This window comes from Halichoerus grypus, chromosome 2, assembly GCF_964656455.1.
Source record: "Halichoerus grypus chromosome 2, mHalGry1.hap1.1, whole genome shotgun sequence".
In the NCBI taxonomy this organism is placed as follows: domain Eukaryota; kingdom Metazoa; phylum Chordata; class Mammalia; order Carnivora; family Phocidae; genus Halichoerus; species Halichoerus grypus.
In genome coordinates, this window is record NC_135713.1 from 79044103 (window position 1) to 79060854 (window position 16752).

The 16752-nt window shown below is 37.1% G+C and overlaps 1 long non-coding RNA gene across 3 annotated transcripts in view; it reads right to left on the minus strand.

The window, feature by feature from the left end:
* Positions 1–16752, minus strand: part of LOC118530792 (uncharacterized) — a 230827-nt gene that overhangs the window by 163265 nt on the left and 50810 nt on the right. The window lies entirely within an intron of this gene.

The window sequence follows — 16752 nt, forward strand, 5'->3', positions numbered from 1 at the left end:
GAGTTGGTTATCACACTTTAAGCATATTACATCTAGACATAGATGCACACAAATATAAGAGAGTAATATGAATATTGTTTAATATTGCAAAATACTCTTCGGCCATCATTTACAATAATTGCAAATACTGAGGATATCTGGAGTAAGTCCAGAACCATAAATTGCTTTATATGGAGGGAAACAAGAAAAGGGATGCTCAGCACTAGTGGAAAATAAAACTTCATTATGCAGATACCTAATGTATTCATGCTGTGAGAAGAAGGATGTGACAAGTTAATTAGTTTGTCTTTTCTCTTATTTAAGTGTTTCTGCCATTCAAATCCTCCCTGAACTCTGAAGCATTCTCCTTTTCTCATGTTGGAGGTAGCATAACCCACAATATGTCACAGCATTCAGATGTAATTGTTTTTTATTTCTAGGAGGTAGTTAAAAGATGTGGGAAAGCATTTTGCTGTAGCCTGATGGGTGTTAGTCCACAAACATGAATGTTTAGTGAAAGAGCCTATGGTTTTTAAATAATTTATTGTTTATATGTTGTATATATTCGGACTTGAGAGCCCTCTGAAGCACAGAGCCAGAGCCTCTTTTTCTGAGATCTAAGTATGGTATGAGCTCATCATTCCATATTTCCTCTATTCCTTTCTTAGTCCACTGCCTCAGTGTACATCAAAACCCCCTGGCCCCCCCATAGCCCAGTTTAAGACCCTGATTAATTTATTCTTTCAGCCACTCTGAATTTATTTAGAATTTGAACAGAAAAAGTTCAGACTTTCACATGTTGTAAAGCATTATTTGTGAGGAAAACAGAAGTCCCTGTAGTAAGGATGAGCAGTCAAACTTTTATACATGCTTCTCCCTCTGCCTGAAACACTGTGCTCTCCTCTCTTCAGCTATTTAACTCTTATTTAGATCTCTGCTCAGTTGTAACTTCCATAGAAAAGCCTTCCTTGGCAGCCACAATTAGTTCACATTTCCTTTGTATATGTTCCCCTAGCGTCTTGGTCTATTTAACAGAATTTATTTCTGCAATTTGACTAGTGTTTGTCTCCCTCCATAGAGAGGAACTAACATGAGGACTGTGTCTGAGTGTGTCCTGATTCACTATTATATCCCCAGAGCTTAGGCTATGTTTTGCACAAAGAAGACACTCAAGATTTAATTAATTGGGAGCCAGTCAGCTGTATCTTACACTCTGTTTTCTTCCTTGCTTTTAGGCCTTCATCAAAGCATGTGACTAAAGAAAATCTATTTGCCTTTTAGATCTCAGCTTAATAGTGTCTTGTTAGGAAAGCTTTCTCAGACGTCTCTGACAAATTCAAGTCCCCTTCTTTTTTTTATGTTTGAAAAAATTGAAAACTTCATTTGGCCTCCTAATGTGATTTCAAATCATGTGTTTACACCTGAGCACCCATGCTCCATGAATTCTCCCCAAAGTTGTGGAAAACAGTATATTGAAAAGACTGTCTTCATGGAGGGCATGTGCATTACAGCAATCTTAGAAATATTTCCACTGGCTTAGCAAAATCTAAGTGCGGCCACAGAGCATGGTCCATTTTGGCAATATGTGTATTTTCTCAAAATCAATTCTTTGAACACTGACATGGGAATGGGAAGTACATTTTCTAATATGATCACACTATTTTGAAGTAGTTCAGGATTTATCCTTAGCATTCAGATTTACCTGGACACTAAGCAGCTGGGGAAACACAAACAAATATTTCCGGGAAGTTTCTTGACTCCTTTTTGTAAGTTTTAACTCCATTACCATGAAATCATTTGTTCATTATAGAATGACTTTCATCCTGGTTCTGCTGAGAACTTGAAAAACTAGAAGAACCAACAAATGACGATAAAGTGTCTCTATACATTTTCCCATTACTCTCAATATCTGGTGGACACGGACCAAACTTTAATTTCGCTTCCTGCCTGTTGAGCTTTCTCATACACATTTGCAGGATATCTGGTCTCTGCCTCTTTGCACAATTTTCCTTGTATTTTAAAAGAAAAGACAGCAAAATTGGACTATAATAGACATTGACATCACAACCCACAAAATAACTGTTGTTAAGTTGAATCAGCAGTGAAAGTTTTTCAGTAGATAATTTTTTTTCTCTCATTTGAGTCTTCATCTATTTTAAGAAATGGCATACTTAATCGGAAGTGGCGAGTCAAGTTGGAGACAGTCAAGCAGGGCACCTCATTCTCATGAGTTACTGAGGGCCCATGTGGCCTGGGGGTACTGGCTGGCTCTGTCTCAAACAACTGAACTTTATACCTAAATGTCCCATGAGCAGAGAAGGATTTTATTAAACTCAGTTGGGGGAAATGTGAAAAAGCATCAGACTAATTCCACTCAAACTCAAATGATCAAACACTAGTTCTTTGGCTGAATCCACCAGAGAAGCTTTACTAAGTGAGACTCAGAAGCAGAAAAAATAATTTTTAATGTGTTAAGAAATTAGCAAAAATATGACCTGGAATATGACATTTAACCATGCCAAAAGGCCCAGCCTCTATTTGGAATCAATGAGAAAATCCTGGCAAAAAAAGTGTACCATCAAGTTCTGAGAAAGTGAGCACTGGACACCCTGACTCTGTGGACTTAGAAAGAGATGGGGAAAATATACATTTTTTTTCTACTCGTATGAAAACAATGTTAAAATTGCTTTGAGGTCTTTACTTCACACAAAATAGCATTAATCTGTTTTAATCAAGGTAATATGTTATAAGTAGAGAGCCTAATTCATCTGTTTTTATCAGATAATAAAATGGAAGTGAGGTCCTAATAAATGTCTATTATCTTGCTTCTAGCTGTAAAAGACATACCTCAGGAGTTTTATCTGCTGTAAAACAGCAGATGTTTCTGCTGAGATTCTGTGTAAATTCTCTTTGGAGCAGACAAAGCACTTTTCTTTGTGGTTGACAGGAGCCAAACAAGGAGTCCTACTGAAGTTTTGTCCAATCCCTACGGATTCTAAACAGCACTGCCACCCTGCTTCCTCTCAGCCTCAACTGGGAAGTGAAACATTATTACAATTTTTCAATTATTTTCCAGTGCAGACATGTTTTAACTTTTTGCCTTTACAAAGCATCATGTAAGTAAGCTTTTCTTTCTTCCCCCCACTCCCACCTTTGGATTGTTTGTTTTTCGGTTATTTTTTAACCATAGGTAAATTTTAAAAATGACTGAACTTGCTAAGTGCTGCTCCTGACACAATATGAGTAAATCAGAATCTTTTCCCTCACAATAATAAAATAAACTTGGATGATGTTCTAGAGGTAGAGACTGCTAAAAAGTCACTTGGGGCAAATACCGTGCAATATTTCTGCACTATTTTCAGTTTGTATCAATTTGAGGGATTATGGTTTTAGTAAGTGCTTTGCCTGCACTGGATGATAATAACTCTGTGGCTTTTGTTAGCTATTTCATTTCTTGGCTGAAATTAGTCTGAAATAAAGGAAAGTCTGTGTTTATTTTGTAACTCTTTCATTAGTAGGTTATAAGTTACATTTTCTCACTGGTGAGATGTAATTTCTACAGGATTTTATTAGCTATCCATGTTTCCAAAGGTAAAGTTGGAATCAAAATTTCATCCCCTTATCATATTGTGTAAGTCTTTTTATTTCTACCCTTCATTATTTAACTGGCCTGTTATACAAAACAGGACTATTTAAGAATGTCTCATAACATTGCTATGTCCTAAAATTTTCCATGACCCATATTTTGGATTATACCTTCAAGACTTTTAAATAGTGAATAATTTTATGCGTATCCAGGATCCAATCTTTCCATTACTATTCCTGTTCTCTGTGTCCCAGTTCACAGGTTTTTTAGCATAAAGCAGCCATAAGAAGAAAACGTATTTCAGAGGTTCTGAAAGCAAGAGAGATTTGGAAACCTCGAATCCCTCACTAGTCTTGAGCCTAGCTGCTCATCTAACAGTATTAATTTATTATCGAATATTACAATTTTGTGCCAAGATAGAAGAGAGGCCCAAACAGCTTCCATAAGTGGCATTTCAAAGTAAAATCTTATTTAGACTCTCATCAGCAAAGTGAAACCAAGACTATCATTTTCACCAGGATATGATGCCCTTCACCCTAACCCCACAAGAGTTATTTGTCAAAAGCCATCCTATAATCACCTACATCTTGACCTCTTACACCCAGGTTTCCCAGAAATGATGAAACCATCATTTCCTAGCTTATCTAGAGTAAAGCAACCCTTCTGCTCCACTATCATGACTGCACAATCACTGGGGAAGTGGTGTGGGCAATGTCTTGAGGGAAGAAGGGGAAAGAGGTGACACCTGTTCTACCTCCTTTTCCCAGCCACCCTTGAGCGAGGTTGGGCTATGTCTGAAAATTTTCCAGAGACTTCCTTCCACCAGCATGGTTGCCACATAGAGACTGAGGGATGATTAGTGTGTGTGTCAACTTGGCTATGCTATAGTACCCAGTTATTTAATCAAACACTGATCTAGGTGTTGCTGTGAAAGTATTTTTGTAAATGTGCTTAATATCTACAATCAGTTGACTTTAAGTAAAGGAGATTACCCTCAATAAAGGTGAATGGGCCTCATCAATCAACTGAAGGACTTAAGAGCAGAAACAGGTTTCCTGGAGAGGAAGGAATTTCAGCTCCTATCTGAGTGTCCAGCCTGCAGATCTGCCTGCCCCACAGATTTCACACTTGTCAGTCCCCACAATCTCATAAGCCAATGCCTGAAAACAAATTTAGTTAGTTAGTTACTTAGTTAGTTACTTAGTTAGTTATTATACGTACTGGTTCTGTTTCTCTGCAGAGCCTAATTCCATTCCTGCTCCTTTCTAATGAAATTATATATAATGAATTAAGAGGAGGAGTTATGAATAGATACACCTGTTCATGTTGGAGAAGTAGAGTTCTAAGAACGACCCTTAAACTTGGGAGGATTCCTGGAGAAAACCAGAACATAGCTATCTCCCATGTTTGGCCATGTATACATGGGGACCACTGCATTAGACGCCTTTTCTATACCTTTTTTTTGCCTCATTTTAAATATGTAATTGTATTTGTACTTCAGGCAAGGTCTCACAATTCTACCTCAATGTTTTCACAAATATATATTTATGGTATAAGATTTTTTGTTCTATGAATCCATAATCTTTGACAATATGACATACATCTTGGCACTTAGGCATTTCGTTTCAACAGTTTAGGTTTGGACGTATTGATATAATTATACTTAGTTAGACCACTCAAGGTAATTGAAAATCAGTAATCCTTTTAAGATGAAGAAAACGTTTCCTAGAAAATTTTGCACAAACTTTAAAAACTTTTGAATTGTGAAAAATGGAAAATGTTGACCAACAAGGACCTTGTAAACAATACTAGCTTGAAACAACTGAACAAGAGGGCTTTTTAGGCACAAAGCTGGTTTCTTGTGGCATGCTTTTAGAATCCTAAATACTGAGAGGCATCTATAATTTTTTAAATTATTCTTTTGTGTAGAAAAAGTTCCATCATGTCAACTAATTTTTCATCATAGAGTGTTTAGAAATTTCAGAAAGCATGCAGTTATACTGATCAAGCTCTCTCCATTCATTCTATGAGAATAAAGTTAATAATGATTCTTAGTTGAACAGTCTCACTTCCCTGCTCTGTAGTAGATTACACACTTTCTAGATTTGCATTAGTTTATATTTTTAAAAAAAACAGGAAAAATACTAGATTATAACAAAATAGGCAATAAAATTCTAATTCAATTAAAATCTATATCACAAATTTTTAAATATAAACTTCTGACTAAGCTTAGTATTATCTATGGTAATTGAATTAAATCTCTCTCTCTTTTTTTTAAGATTTTATTTATTTATTTATTTGACAGAGAGAGAGAGAGAGAGCACACCCACAGCAGAGGGAGAGGGAGAAGCCGAGTCCCCGCTGAGCAGGGAACCCAATACGGGACTCGATCCCAGGACCCTGGGATCATGACCTAAGTGGAAGGCAGACACTTAACCAACTGAGCCACCCAGGCGCCCTAAATATCTCTCTTTTGAAAACACAATTTGAAACAAATGTAGTAATGGTACTGGACTAGAGGACTGATATTTACAACCATTTTCACTTCAGAGATGTGTTATAAATCTGCTGCTTATTTTTATTAACATTCATTCTGCTATGTTCTCAGAACCCTAGTAAAAAAGAGGACATACCTAATTTCCAAGCAGGTACTAGCTTATAACTGAATCCAAAAAATAACATTATTTCTGATATGGGAAACAATATATCATAGTGGTTAAGTCAACCAGATCTGGTTATAAATCCTACCTCCACAACTTTCCAGCTGTGTGACTGCCAAATTAACCATTCTAGGCTTCAGTTTTTCCATTTATAAAACAGGGATAGTAAGCTTACTCACTAAGTCATTGTAATGACAAAGTTTTATACATATATATTTTTAAATAACTGTACACACACACACAGGCACTTAGCATGACATTTGACAAGTAGCACATGCTCTATAAATGGTACATAATATCCTATTTTAGAAATTGCCTTTACTCAAAATCATTAAAATTCTATTCTTAAAAAATATATCTTCTTGTTCAATATATTTAAAAATAACTAGCATTTAAAATGTCTTTTTACATTAATGCTCACTGTGAAACATAAAACACAAAAGTTTATTGTGTAGTTTTTTAGTGATAAGCAACGGAAATGGACTAAAGGAGAAAATGAATTTCTAGGTATGAGATAGCCCCAGAAGCCTTGAAAAAGATCAGGAGTCAGGCAGTTCTGGGGGTTTAAATAGCAGAAGCTAATGACTTCCCCCCTCCTTCAGGATTTTGCTGCTACAATGATTCCATTCCAATTGTTTCAGTCATTTTGTCACTCAAGATTCAAATTCCAAGAGATAACATCTAATTGGTCTAGATCTGTTGAGAAAAAGTAGATCTCCAGCTACAGTCTCAGCTGTGCTTTGCCTGCCAAAGCAAAGTCCAAAGGCTGTTACAGAGGAAGGAGAAACCAATGGGAATGAGGAAACAGATACCCTATATGTACAGAGGTATTGTCTTTTATTGTTCTTCAGAAATCATATGCCCTGATAACTCACCATAATCACATATATTGGATAAATTACAATGGTCAGGAACTATGTTATTTCTTTAATGCCCCAAATACACACACACACACACACACACACACACACACACACACTAACAATAATAATAGAGAACTTAGGATTGTGAGTAACCATGCAATACTCCCAAATAAGCTGACATCACCTGGAAGTGGTAATGACAAATTTCCATTTCCACTTGGATACATTAGGAGTGCATTGGGAAAATCTGCTCTCCTTCCTTACCCCCTTTTTCTACCTTTACTGGTCTTTGCCACTTCGGTTTCTGAGAGTGGCAGGAATGGTAGCAGTATCTTCCAGTACCAAGATAGTCACAAGATGGGGTTTCGAGGTAAGGAATAATGAGTGAGAGGCACCCTGAACCTCCACAGGCACCCAAGTTTATCTGTTGACACTGGAAGTATACTAGTGATGCTAATCTACTTTATACTTCTGATGGATGGTAAAAGTGATGGAATACAAATGCTATCCAATTTAGACTCTGCTTAACTTCTCAATTACAGTGAGGTAGAAACTTTTCCAGCAGCAACAGATGATTAGATGGAATTCTTTCTTCTTTGAAAAAACACCAGTAGGCTACTACAAGTAATTATAGCAATGTATACTTACCAAATGGTGATTTACTTCAGGCTAATTTCTTTTAACTTATGTATAATTCTTAAAAAACTGGTTAACATCTTCCCAAAATTTGCAGCAGAATGAAAGCAGTATATTAGGTCAATGAGATTATTATTTTTTTAAAGATTTTATTTATTCATTTGAGACAGAGAGATACAGAGAGAGAGAGAGCATGAGCAGGGGAGAGGCAGAGGGAGAGGGAGAAGCAGACTCCCCGCTGAGCCGGTAGCCTGATATGGGGCTCCATCCCAGGACCTGGAGATCATGACCTGAGCTGAAGATAGATGCTTAACCATCTGAGCCACCCAGGCGCCCCTCAATGAGATTTTTTAAAAAAAAATAATTGTCAAAGGTACACTGAGAACAGCAAAGAAGTGACAAAGAACAAAAACTGCTATAAAAATACACTGAAAATCAGAGCAGATGCCCTGCACACTTCAAAGTGTCCTCCTGAACCATATTACATTACAGTATAATAACTGACATTTATAATAATGACCCTAAGTCCTTAAGAATTCTATTTAAGGTAAAAAGGATGTGATACATTTTAGAAAGATGTGCAAGAAAAAAAAATTCTTTGAAAAAGGTTGGATATAAAGTGGGTAAACTTGGGGAATTTTTAAAATATTTTTAAAGATTTTATTTATTTATTTGACAGAGAGAGAGACAGTGAGAGAGGGAACAAAAGCAGGGGAAGTGGGAGAGGGAGAAACAGGCTTCCCGCCAAACAGGGAGCCCGATGCAGGGCTCAATCCCAGGACCCTGGGATCATGACCCGAGCTGAAAGCAGATGTTTAATGACTGAGCCACCCAAGTGCCCCTAAAATATATATTTTTAGAAAATAAAAAATATATATATAATATTTAGCCCCCAAGATTCTGGATAATGATGGTAACAATAGCAGCCAACACTAATTGAGGATGTATCATGTGCCAGACATTGTACTAAGTGCTTTAGCTGGATAATCTCATTTAGTCCTCACACCAGCCCAAGGTAGTTACTATTAATATCCCTATTTTACACATAAGAAAACTAACAGAGTTATGTACTTATTCAAGGCCACTTTGTTAGTAAGGGTAGGTGAGATTATAATAATACAATCCCAAAATCTCAGTGGTTTAAGGCAACAGCTTTGTTTTTCATTCATGCTCCCTGTCTATTGTGGCTTGGTTAGGACTCTGCTCTTGTTAGAACGATGGAGCATCTGTTGTCTGATATGAAGCTGGTTGCCATGCAGGGGGAAGATAAAGATGGTGATTTATGCCCTGACTTCTTCCTAGAGGTCATGTGGCCATGACCTATTTCAAGGAGAAGTACAAACCTACCATGTGCTAAAAGGAGGAAACCAAAATATTAGTGAACAGCCCTAATGACTGTTAGGCAGAATCACGTAACTAGAAAGTAGAGGAGAGTTCAAACTCAGGCATCCTAAAAACAATGAGTTTAGAGACTAGAGTGGTCTCTAAGTTATGTGTACCTACCAAGGAGAGTGATTAGGGGGAGATATCCTTTAGAGAGTTTTTTCTCTCCTTGCAAAAGTGTTCTTTAACAGATCTTGCTTAAATGTTGTCATGTTGGGGAAATCATAGTTTCAAGGCAAACTTGCCCTTTGTTCAAGTCATGGGATTAACAAATATGTTTAATACCAATGGAGGTGGGTGCCTGGGTGACTCAGTCAATTAAGCATCCGTCTTCAGCTCAGGTCATGATCCCAGGGTCCTGGGATCAAGTCCTACATTGGGCTCCCTGCTCATGGCGGAGTCTGTTCCTCCCTCTCCCTCTGCCCCTCCCCCGGCTTGTGCTCTCTCTCATTCACTCTCACTCTCAAATAATAAAATTAAAAAAAAAAAAAACCAATGGGAGCAATGTAGAATAGTCATTTTTATTTACTTTCCAGGGGTCAAATGACCCTTTTGCATTGTCCAGGGATAACACAAATAGAACTCCTTTAAGACCAGAATTGTATGTTCAACAGTAATAACCACTATCTCTGGCACATATCTATGCTTACTTAATCTAAGCAAGCTCGTTATCAACTAATTTGTACCTGGAAGTAAACAAATGAAGGTTGATTCCTACTTTGTTCTTTTGATAGTTTGCATTGGACTTTACTGGTTTATATCTCAAAATAGTATTTCTGCACATTTTCCTTGGTAGCCTGAATTGGGAAATGTTGAATGTTCTCAACTTTATACTTTACAGATTTGCAAAAGTGTGTTGGATGTTTACATATTTTCTGCATGACTTCAATGTAGGGAATTATTCCTGATAAAATTCTTGCAGAAGAGAAGAAGGAAGAAGAAATAACAAGGAGATTATTTTCACCAGACAAAGTAAGCAACACAACACAGTACCAGCAGCTAAATCACCTGGAGTAAATTTAAATAACTATCTTAGCTTTTATATTGGCCTTAGGATTTTTCAAAATAAGATGCATGTGGTTTTACTTTCCATATAAAATAAACGTATCCTATATAAACCTTAATATAAATTTTTGTAACCTTAGGAAAGTGAGACACATTCCACATTTTGTGGCTTAGCTCACATAGTCTATGACCCATCTAAATAAAATTTCTCAATCTCTAACCAGAGTCAAAAAATTTAAGTTCTAGTCTTAATCCTGATTGTGACTGAAGTAAAGGCTTAAAGGGAGCCTACTATTTTTACATCTTGTTTTCTTAGTCTTTACAATGGCAATAGGCATACACTGGTGGCCCAAATCAAAGACTTATGATATTAAAAGATTTATGATACTAATACCAAATATTACATAACCACTAATTGTTACTGTTTTAAATATGAGTCACATATTTAAGAACTATGAAAGAAATGTTATCATAGTACATAAAAGTTAAGCTGGAATTTACTACAACTGAAAATGGGCCTGCTAAGTTATAAGAAAGTCTGAGGAGAACCTCTTATTCTCTGAGCAAGGGATGTATCATGTACTTTGAGCCTAACTGACATGAGATGAGAAAATGTTAAAGAGAAATCTTACTTAAGAAACAAAATACAGGATGCCTGGGTGCTCAGTCGATTAAGTGTCTGTCTTTGGGTCAGGTCATGATCTGGGAGTCCCAGGAATGAGTCCCACATCAGGCTCCCTGCTCATTGGGGAGTCTGCTTCTCTCTCTGCCCTTCACCCCAATCTCTCTCATTCCCTCTCGCTCGCTCTCTCTCAAATAAATAAAATCCTTAAAAAAAAGAAACAAAATACAAATATACAGCAACAGTCACTTTACAGGCAATACAATGGCACTAAATTCATATCTTTCAACAGTTACTCTGAATGTAAATGGGCTAAACGCTCCAATCGAAATACACAGGGTATCAGATTGGATAAAAAACCAAGACCCATCCATCCATATGTTGTGTGCAAGAGACTCATTTTAGACCCAAAGACACCTCCAGATTGAAAGCGAGGGGGTGGAAAACCATTTATCATACTAATGGACATTGCTGGAGTGGCAATCCTTATATCAGAAAAATTAGATTTTTAAACCAAAGACTGTAATAAGAGATGAGGAAGGACACTATATCATAATTAAAGGGTCTATCCAACAAGAAGATCTAACAATTATAAATATTTAGGTCCCTAACATGGGAGCAGCCAATTAAATAAGCCAATTAATAACAAAATCAAAGAAACACATCCATAATAATACAATCATAGTAGGGGACTTTAACACCCCCTCACTGCAATGGACAGATCATCTCAGCAAAAGATCAACAAGGAAATAAGGGCTTTGAATGACACACTGGACCAGATGGACTTCACAGATATATTCAGAACATTCCATCCCAAAGCAACAGAATACACATTCTTCTCTAGTGCACCTGAAACATTCTCCAGAATAGATCACATACTGGTTAAAAATCAGGTCTCAACCAGTATCAAAAGATTGGGATCATTCCCTGCATATTTTCGGACCACAATGCTTTGAAACTTAAACTCAATCACAAGAGGAGAGTTGGAAAGAACTCAAATACATGGAGTCTAAAGAGCATCCTACTAAAGAATGGATGGATCAACCAGGAAATTAAAGAAGAATTTAAAAATTCATGGAAACAAATGCAAATGAAAACACAAATGTTCAAAATCTTTGGGATGCAGCAAAGGCAGTCTTAAGAGGGAAGTACATAGCAATACTAGCCTTTATCAAGAAACAAGAAAGGTCTCAAATACACAACCTAACCTTACAACTAAAGGAGCTGGGTAAAGAACAGCAAATAAAGCCTAAACCCAGCAGGAGAAGAGAAATAATAAAGATTAGATCAGAAATCAATGAAATAGAAACCAAAAGAACAGTAGAACAGATCAACGAAACTAGGAGCTGGTTCTTTGAAAGAATTAATAAGATTGATAAACCCTTGGCCAGACTTATCAAAAGAAAAGAGAAAGGACCCAAATAAATAAAATCATGACTGAAAGAGGACAGTTCACAACCAACACTGAAGAAATATAAACAGTTATAAGAACATATTATGAGCAACTATATGCCAACAAATAAGGCAATCTGGAAGAAATGGATGCATTCCCAGAGATGTATAAACTACCAAAACTGAACCAGGAAGAAATAGAAAACCTGAACAGACCCATAGCCAGCAAGGAAATTGAAGCAGTCATCAAAAATCTACCAACAAACAAGAGCCCAGGGCCCGATGGCTTCCCAGGGGAATTCTACCAAACATTGAAAGAAGAATGAATACCTATTCTTCTGAAGCTGTTTCAAAAATAGAAAGGGAAGGAAAACTTCCAAACTCTTTCTATTAGGTGAGCATTACCTTGATCCCCATACCTGACAAATACCCACCACAAAGGAGAATTACAGACCAATATCCCTGATGAACATGGGTGCAAAAATTCTCACCAAGGTACTAGCCAATAGGATCCAACAGTACATTAAAAGGATTATTCACCACGACCAAGTGGGATTTATTCCTGGGCTGCAAAGGTGGTTCAACATCTGCAAATCAAAAATGTCATACACTACATAAATAAAAGAAAGGACAAGAACCATATGATCCTCTCAATAGATGGAGAAAAAGCATCTGACAAAGTACACCATCCTTTCTTGATTAAAACTCTTCATAGTGTGAATATCATAAAAGCCATCTATGAAAAGCCATATCAATATGAAGAAAGGCCATAATCATAATTCATAAAACAATATCATAAAAGCCATCTATGAAAATCCCACAGCAAATATCATTCTCAGTGGGGAAAAACTGAGAGCTTTTCCCCTAGGGTCAGGAACATGGAAGGGATGTCCATTATTACCACGGCTGTTCAGCATAGTACTAGAAGTTCTAGCTTCAGCAATCAGACAACAAAAAGAAATAAAAGGCATCTGAATTGGCAAAGAAGAAGTCAAATTCTCACTCTGCAGATGACACTAGACTCTATGTGGAAAACCCAAAAGACTACACCCCAAAATTGTTAGAACTCATACAGGAATTCAGTAAAGTGGCAGGATATAAAATCAATGCACAGAAATCAGTTGCATTTCTATACACCAACAATGAGACAGAAGAAAGAGAAATTAAGGAGTCGATCCCATTAACAATTGCACCCAAAACCATAAGATACCTAGGAATAAACCTAACCAAAGAGGCAAAGGATCTGTACTCAGAAAACTCTAGAACACTCATGAAGGAAATTGAGGAAGACACAAAGAAATGGGAAAATGTTCCATGCTCATGGATTGGAAGAACAAATATTGTTAAAATGTCTAGGCTACCTAGAGTAATCTGTACATTCAATGCAATCCCTATCAAAATACCATCCACTTTTTTCACAGAGCTGGAACAAATAATCCTAAAATTTGTATGGAACCAGAAAAGACCCCGAATAGCCAAAGGAATATTGAAAAAGAAAACCAAACGGGTGGCATCAAATTCCAGACTTCAAGCTTAATTACAAAGCTGTGATCATCAAGACAGTATGGTACTGGCACAAAAACAGACACACAGATCAATGGAACAGAATAGAGAACCCAGAAATGGACCCTGAACTTACGGTCAACTAATCTTTCACAAAGCAAGAAAGAACATGCAATGCAAAAAAGACAGTCTCTTTAACAAATGGTGCTGGGAAAATTGGACAGCCACATGCAGAAGAATGAAACTGGACCATTTCCTTACACCATAAACAAAAATGACTCAAAATGGATGAAAAACCTAAATGTGAGACAGGAATCCATCAAAATCCTAGAGGTTCGACCTCGACTGCAGCACCTTCTTGCTAGACATGTCTCCAAAGCAAGGGAAACAAAGGCAAAAATGACCTACTGGGACTTCATCAAGATAAAAAGCTTTTGCACAGCAAAGGAAACAGTCGACAAAACCTAAAGACAACCGACAGAATGGGAGAAGATATTTGCAAATGTCTTATCAGCTAAAGGGCTAGTATCCAAAATCTATAAAGAATTTCTCAAATTCAACACCCAAAGAACAAATAATCCAATCGAGAAATGGGCAGAAGTCATGAACCGTCCTTTCTTCAAAGAAGACATACATATGGTCAACAGAATCATGAAAAAATGCTCCACATCACTCGGCATCAGGGAAATCAAAATCAAAATCACAATGAGATGCCACCTCACACCAGTCAGAGTGGCTAAAATTAACCATTCAGGATATGACAGATGTTGGTGAGGATGCGGAGAAAGGGGAACTCTCTTACACTGTTGGTGCGAATGCAAGCTGGTGAGCCACTCTGGATAACAGTATGGAGGTTCCTCAAAAAGTTGAAAATAGAGCTACCCTATGACCCAGCAATTGCACTACTGGGAATTTACCCCAAAGATACAAATGTAGTGATCTGAAGGGGCACCTCCACCCCAGAGTTTATAGCAGCAATGTCCACAATAGCTAAACTATGGAAAGAGCCCAGATGTCCATGGACAGATGAATGGATAAAGAAGATGTGGTATATATATATATATATATACAAAGGAATACCACTCAGCCATCAAAAAATGAAATATTGCCATTCGCAACAACATGGATGGAACTAAAGGGTATTATGCTACGTGAAATAAGTCAGTCAGAGAAAGACAATTACCATATGATGTCACTGAGAAGTGGAATTTAAGAAACAAGGCAGAGGATCATAGAGGAAGAGAAGAAAAAATGAAATAAGATGAAACCAGAGAGGGAGACAAACCATAAGAGACTCTTAACTCTAGGAAACAAACTAAGGGTTGCTGGAGGGGAGTGGGGTGGAGGGATGGGGTAACTAGGTGATGGACATTGGGGAGGGTATGTGTTGTAATGAGCACTGGTATTATATCAGACTGATGAATCACAGACCTGTACCCTGAAACAAATAAGACATTATATGTTAATTAATTGAATTTAAATTTAAAAAAATAAACAGAATACAAATAGAGAAGGATAAAAGTATCTTTTGGGACCAATCACTTAAGTCCTAGGATCTGCTCTTCAATAACATTTTGACCTTAGATTTAGAGCTTATCTATAGTAAGGAACAAGTTCCTTCTATTCCAACTATACTCATTGGGGAACTGAAAATTTTTTTAATTTTTCTTGTCAGTATCTGTCAGAGGTCCAGCCCGAGAAGGACTGCAGCACAGGTTAAACAGCTAAGCCAAATCATCACCCAACACTCTGACAGACTATCACCTCTTTCTTCCACTAAGGTTTTACATACTCATGACAAACCCTAATAATTGGATAAGACAGGGGACAGCAACATTGACTAAAATTCTAAGCTCCTAAAAGCTTGTAAGTTAAGAATTAAAACAGAAAAGTTAAAGAAAAGTTAGGGAAAAAAAAATAACGATGGCCTCCAAATTGAGAGTACAAAAGCAAGAAGGCAAATGCCACGTGCCTGTGTGCAAGTGTGACAGAATCATTTTGACAATAGAGCTGTGCGTCCTGTGTGCATGATATATAGTACAGGAAAAATAAGATAAGTTAAATCTGGTGTCTGCCTTCAAAATGCTTATCAAGTTGGAGGGTACAAAATATAAAAGCTCATTACTTCATTATACTGAGGCAGTGAATAATTAAGTGTAATGTGTGGTTCCGATGTATATGCAGCACAGAGCTCTGGACTTGGTTTCAAATTTCTAATTTGCTGTATACAAAGAATGAGTATAGCATTCTGGCAAGTGCTTCAGCTTTGGATTTAGACAAACGTATCAGGGTTCAACCAGAGAAAGAGAACTAGTAGGAGATTTTATTTCTCCTGAGTGGTATTGATGGCTGAGTGGTATTCCTTTGTATATTTCTTAAATATTAAGAAATTTATTGTAAAGAATTGGTTTGTGTGATTATGAGGGATAGCTAGGCAAGTCTGAAATCCATAGGACAGACCATCAGGAAGAGCAGGCTGCAACTCTCAGGCAGCTGAAGCTGCAGTCCTCAGGCAGGATTTCTTCTTCAGGGAAGCTTCAGCTCCGCTCTTCGGACCTTTCAAATGACTGAGTTAGGTCCATGTAGATTATCTAGGATAATCTCCCTTACTTAAAGTCATCTGATTAGGGGCTTTAATCACACCTTTAAAATACCTTCACAGCAACACCTAGACTAGTGTTTCACTGGATGTTACAGTGGGAACTGAAGCCTACCCAAGTCGACACATCAAAATTACCCTCATAACAAACCTGGATTAAGTGCCCAACACTGTCACTTCCTAGCTATATGGCCTTAAGAAAGTTTCTAAATTTCTTTAAATCCTATTTTATCATCTGTAAAGCTGTAAGAGCAAATGCTCATAGAATTGTTGTGAAGATTAAATAGGTCCATGTAAAGTGGGCCCAGCAATGGTGCCTGGTATGTAGGAAGTACTCAGTAAATATTACTCATTATCATCATCATCCTTACTATCTGGGTGATACTGAGCAAGTCAACCCCTTTCTCTGAGCTTCAGTTTCCTCATCTGTAATATCAGAATATTAATACCTATAATTTACAGGAGTGATATGAATATTAAATGAATATATATTAGAGGTGATATTTTTAATTGTGCCAAAGGTA